Source organism: Epinephelus lanceolatus, chromosome 22 (assembly GCF_041903045.1).
Source record: "Epinephelus lanceolatus isolate andai-2023 chromosome 22, ASM4190304v1, whole genome shotgun sequence".
In the NCBI taxonomy this organism is placed as follows: domain Eukaryota; kingdom Metazoa; phylum Chordata; class Actinopteri; order Perciformes; family Serranidae; genus Epinephelus; species Epinephelus lanceolatus.
In genome coordinates, this window is record NC_135755.1 from 293,555 (window position 1) to 299,554 (window position 6,000).

Here is a 6,000-nt window from a genome sequence, read left to right on the forward strand (position 1 = left end):
CCTGGAGGAAACCCACGCTGACACAGGGAGAACATGTCAGAGCACCTGGAGGAAACCCACACTGACACAGGGAGAACATGTCAGAGCACCTGGAGGAAACCCACGCTGACACAGGGAGAACATGTCAGAGCACCTGGAGGAAACCCATGCTGACACAGGGAGAACATGTCAGAGCACCTGGAGGAAACCCACACTGACACGGGGAGAACATGCAGACTCCACACAGAAGGGCTCGCTCACCCTGGGGCTCAAACCCGTGAGGTGACGGTGCTAACCACTGCACAACTGTGCTGCCTGTACATTATTTAGTTTTTCAGCAGTGAAAAAGTGTTCCTGGTTCTTCTGGCATGACGTCACATGTGTGTTTCATGTGGGTTTTACACCTCATGTAATGTGGCGTGATGATGTCATTATGAGTGTACAACATGTTGGTGGTGAAGAAGAAGCCTGAACTTCCTGCTGATGAAAGAATGAATGTTCTACCACAGTTTTTATTTCACATCAGTTCAAACAGAATCATGAGAGCAGCGACCTCCGGTGGCCGTCACGGGGAAGATGTTTTCACCGCCATCAGGTACGGTAACACAAGGTAATGACACGACGACACGGAGGACAGGAGTGTTTACGCTGTGTCTGTCACTGTTCTTATTTATATGTACGTATAAACAGAATGATGTAAACACAGGTCTGCGGCCGTCGGCACGACGTCACAAGGTTTTAAAGGGTTAAAAACTGGAGTGTTCAAATAGACAAAACTTTATTAGTACCGTGACGCTGACACAGGTGTACACTCTGACACTCTACCTGCTGTTGTCCCCAAACAGGAGATGAGTCCTCACAGTGTGGTACCTGCTTCATGTCCCCATAACGTATGAAAACAAACACAGTCTGTCTGCTCAGGTCCAGTCAAACGCAGAGTAACAACCCCGTCTCACTGCACTTCCTGTCTGTCTGTCCCCTGCTACAGTCTGTGTCTCTCGTCTGAAACTGGTTTTCTTCTTCTGTGTTTCCTGTTTCCTCTGAGTCACCACGCTGCTGCTGCTTGTTGTTGCCTCAGTCTGCTGCCTGTTGCACAACCTGGATTAACGTGTGTGTGTGTGTGTGTGTGTGTGTGTGCGTGCGTGTGTGCTCAGTTCAGGTTCTGCAAGATCTCAACTGTTGAAACAACAATCACCCTCAGTCTGTACATTTACTGCTACTCTCAGTACACTGTACTCTCAGTATTTCAGTGTTGGAGACGTTCTGCTGTTCCACAGGTCAGATTAAAGTATGTGTTCTTTGTTCTCTGACCACTGCAGGGTCTTCACACTCTCACATGTTTCTAAGTGTGTTCCTGTGTGGGACACACGAGCTGCTCTGATTGGACCAATAGATGAACGTCTGCATGCCGATTGGCTAAACGATGATGACACTTCCACCTGACAGAAACCTCCACTCCTTCATATACAGGCTGCGTTCACAGGAAGTGACCCTACGAGTCCCCCTGAAGTCGCGTTCATGTCCTCAAAACTACAAATGTACTGAGAGACTCGAGTTCATGACTTCCTGTGTCGTAACCGTGAGTTCCACATGAACGCAGAAACACAGCAGTTCTGTGTCAACGTGATGATTCTTATTCAAACGTGAGGACATGGAGGAAGTAACTCTGAGATGGACGGGGCCACAATAACCTCTGATTATAGAGACAACTGGACGTCCACTTGTCCTCCTATCTTCAGGACACTTTGTCCAATCACAGGACATTTTAGAGAGGCCTTGTTCCTACTGGCTGCTCTACAGATGCAGATGAGCATGCACGTCCCTTCAGATGGTGAAAGTCTGAGTCAGTGGAGGAGAAAGTTTCTGTTCCTGCTGTGACAACAACTATTTACACTGCAGAGCAACTCAGAGCTAGAGACGGGCGATATGGCTGAAAAGTATATCACAATATAGCTGGTTCATATTGATCAATAACGATAATTATCGATAATTCTTCAATAACCTACATGTATTTAAAATAAGGACCAGGAGAAAATAAATAAATTTTAACACTTTCTTCTGATTTCAATCACAGTCATCAGTCAAGGCACACGGAGGAAAATGTATTGTCAACTAGGGCTGCACGATATTGGAAAAAACTGACATTGAGATTTTTATAATTTTTTTTTTTTTGCAATATATATTGCGATATTAAAAAATACAAGAATTTTCACCAGATGACTTGAATAGCTCTATTTGGAAAGAATTAGGTTGGCTCACCATGACACCATTGTATTCATATAATGCCCTTCTATTAATCCAGGTTAAGGTCAATGGTTCGATAATAAAATTAATCATTTGTAATTCAAAAACCAAAAAACAGTAAATCTGTTATTTGATTCAAAACAAAAAAACGGAAAACTGATTTTGTTGTCAGAATCAAATAATGAAAAACCAATCAAACCCAGCCCGTTTTTATTTTTTGTTAATTCATTTTATCGTTATTCCTTTTTGGATTTAATATTGAACAGGTCTGCTGACATTCAGCCAATTCGTTTTCGCGTTTGAAACCAAAAACAGAAGTCACGTGTTTTTTTCCTTTTCTTTCATTTTAAACCAAAAACGAAAAACTACTCAAACAAATTTCACTGTATGAACCTGAACTATGTATGTGACCTTTTGCATGTGTAGAAGAACACAGAACATTAATTAACATTAGATCCTGATAATTAATGAAGTCAGGCTGCTGTGTTTCGTGCATAAATGCGCACAGTGTCTCTCTCAATGGGGAGACGCACTTATCGTTTCTGCTGCGGCCGCATCTCTGCAGGTATTTAATAAACTCAAAATGTTTTTTGGGGAGGGGGTGTTTAATATTCAGCAACCCCACACCTCCAACTGAAATCATGTTCTCACGGATATATTTCATACAGTGAAATTTGTTTGAGTAAAGCAGCGTCCTCCTGATAAATCCTGAGCTCCATCAGAGCTGTCTAACTAAATACTTCAGAAGCTAAAAGTTTAATTCCATGTTTCATAATACGGATGGTTGGTTTAAATATCATAGTAGAAATGTCCTTTATGAAATTAAGTCTGTGTAATGAGTTAGTATACTGTACAGGTCTGGCAGAAAATATAACAGTACTGCTAATTCTCAAACAGTTTCAGTTGGACGCTGCATCTCAACTGCTCACATGTGCCACCTGCTGGTTGTTGTTGTGCACTGCAGCTACTCCTGGATCAATTATTTCACCCCCTTCACTGTGGCTGCAGCACTGAAATGAGTAACATCTGTATGTGAAATGGTTAACAAAGGACGACACAGGCTATTTCCACATATGTAATTAATTAGGCTATTAATTCACACTACGCAACTAAATAATATTTCACACATTTTTTGGATAAATATGCATAGCATTTGTGGGCCTATTTATTTATTTTATTAGATCCTGTGCTTGCATAATGTTGGCTGTTACATTTTTAATAGAATGGCCATTCTATCCTCTTGGATTTTATTTTGACGTTTTTATACTTCACTTCCGCTTCCTGTCTGTCCACTGCACTACTGTCTGTCCCAAATGAGAAATGAAAAAAGGAATTTGCAAAAACCAAAATTGCACGGTCTTTTGAATTTGGTTTTCTGTTTTTTTTTGTTTGGAAACATAAAAGGAATAGATCACGTGATTTCATTTTTCGATTTTTGGTTTAAAAAAAAAGAAGAAAAAAACCAAGTGACTTCCGTTTTTGGTTTCAAACGTGAAAACGAATTGGCTGAGTGTCCCGCAGACCTGTTCAATATTCAGTCCAAAAAGGAATAACGATAAAACGAATCTGCAAAAACAGGCGGGGTTTGATTGGTTTTCCATTATTTGATTCTGACACCAAAAACGGTTTTCCATTTTTTGTTTTGAATCAAATAACAGATTTACCGTTTTTGGTTTTTGAATTACAATGACAATTGCAATTACAAATGAATTACGAATTATCCGATGATACCTGGATGAGTGGCATATAAGTATTTATCGCGAGACAATATGTTATCGTTTTATCACCCACCACTAGGCTGACAATGAACCACACAAACTGAATGTGAGGGAACATAAATCTGAATGTGAGGGAACATAAATCTGAATGTGAGGGCACATAAATCTGAAAGTGAGGGAACATGAATCTGAAAGTGAGGGAACATAAATCTGAATGTGAGGGCATGTGTTACAAACAACAAACTTCACAAACAACAGTGAATCAAACCCTCTGACGTCAAAGTTGTAAACAAACACTCACATTCATGCGCTCAGCCGAGGCGCGCTCCCGACAGCCCTGGTTGTGATCTGGATCAGCAGCGCGCACCGGTCCTCCCTCTCTGTCTCTCCAGTGACGTCACCACCGGACCCAGTGACACAATCGGTCCATTATTATTCACCGAAGAAGAAAAAACAAAAACAGCTGTGGAGAAAGCATGCGCGTTACAGCCGCAGGCGGCGGGAGCGCGCGTAAAGTTTAGATAGGAAAAGGTTTGAAGAGGAACTCCTCCAAGTTCTTCTTCTACTGATCTGAGAGTTCTGTGAGTCCATCAGAGACCAGGACTACAGCGGGACGTCTCCTCTTCCTCCTCTTCCTCTTCTCTGGACAGAAAGAAACTCTTCTTCTTCTTCTTCCTCTCTGTCAGTCCTCCTTCAACCCTCCTCCTCCTCTCTCTGTAAACAGCGCGCGTCACTGACGTGGTGAAGACACGGGACGCGCGCGTGAACCAGCCCGGACCGAGCCGCGCGCGTGCGCTTGTGCGTTTCCGGCAGGGAGGTGCATGCGCTTAAAAGAGGAGAAGGAGGAGGAGGAGGAGAAGGAGGAGGAGAAGGAGTCACTGTTCGTCTGACACGTTGATAATAACGTTTTATTGGATGTAAACTCAGATTGTTGTTAATCAAGATGTTTGATCAGAGGCTCTGATGACAAATCAATAATCAATATATTTAAACTCTATTTAAACTCTGGTTCAGTGAAAACTCTGAGCGTGTTAACTCTGAGATGAGGGAAACTCTGGGTTTTCACTTCCAGACAGAGAGGTAAGTCAAACTGTGAGTCAGTCACTATGGCAACTGAGTCTGTGAACCTAACCTGCTCGCTGGCAGGTTTTCTATAAGAAACCCTGAGTTCTGGGAGAGGATCTTCAGACCACCATCATGGTGGTGTTCCCTGGGCACAAACCTCTGAGGAACATGAAAGAGGAGTTCCACAGGACTGCAGGTAACTGATGTAGAAATCAGACAGTATTCTAAAATTATATTGTGTATTCTATATTATATTTAATATTATGTTAGAGACATTCTGCTGCAACCTCAGACTGAGATCAGTTATTAGCTATTGTTTTAGTCTCAGGGTGCATAGATGGCCCCAAACACCCATCACTGCTCCAGCAGAAAATGAGGGGACTATGTTAATATGACGTCCTTCCACAGCATTAATGTTCAGGTACATTAACTAGCCTTTTATCTTAAAGTGACAGACTATACATCACAATATACAACTAACATGTCATCCTCTGCAATGTCAAGATCATATGTGGTGCAACACACATAATCACTAATGTGGAGGCCAAGTGCCCAGGCTGCGTCCATGATTCCCGGATCTTCCGTGAGTGTAGCCTGAGCAATAGATTTGCACGTGGTAAGAAGCCCAAAGCTTTGTGCAAATATCATTCATTGTCTTTCTCTTTCAACACAACCAAATGTATCCATTATAACTGCAGGAGACTTTGATGGCTACCTACTTGGGGACCGACGATATTCGTGGCCTCTACTGAATCGAGGTATCGGGGCTCCATTGATGATGGCTTTTTATTGTGGTTGTGCACGTGCTTAACTCAAGGTGTACCTACTCAGAGTTGATTAAACTCATTCAAATCAGCTGTTCTGGAACCGGATACTCAGAGTTTCCCAGCTCAGGGTAAGTCAAGTCAGAGTTCAGGGTTAGACTCAGAGTTTGTTGAACCTCCTACCTGAGGGGTATTTCAGGTAGGAGGTTCAACAAACTCTGAGCAGCGCC

The 6,000-nt window shown here is 42.5% G+C and overlaps 1 protein-coding gene across 4 annotated transcripts in view; it reads right to left on the reverse strand.

The window, feature by feature from the left end:
* tsc22d4 (TSC22 domain family member 4) overlaps positions 1–4,696 on the reverse strand; it is a 59,243-nt gene extending 54,547 nt beyond the window's left edge. For 2 of the 4 annotated variants that reach the window (XM_078164052.1, XM_078164051.1), the window contains exon 1: positions 4,243–4,690. The gene's annotated coding sequence lies outside the window, so the exon portion shown is untranslated. Of the gene's footprint in view, positions 1–804; positions 2,417–4,242 lie in introns of those variants that run through there. The other 2 variants (XM_033609850.2, XM_078164050.1) reach the window with 2 other exon arrangements.
* Positions 4,697–6,000: the final 1,304 nt, after the last annotated feature.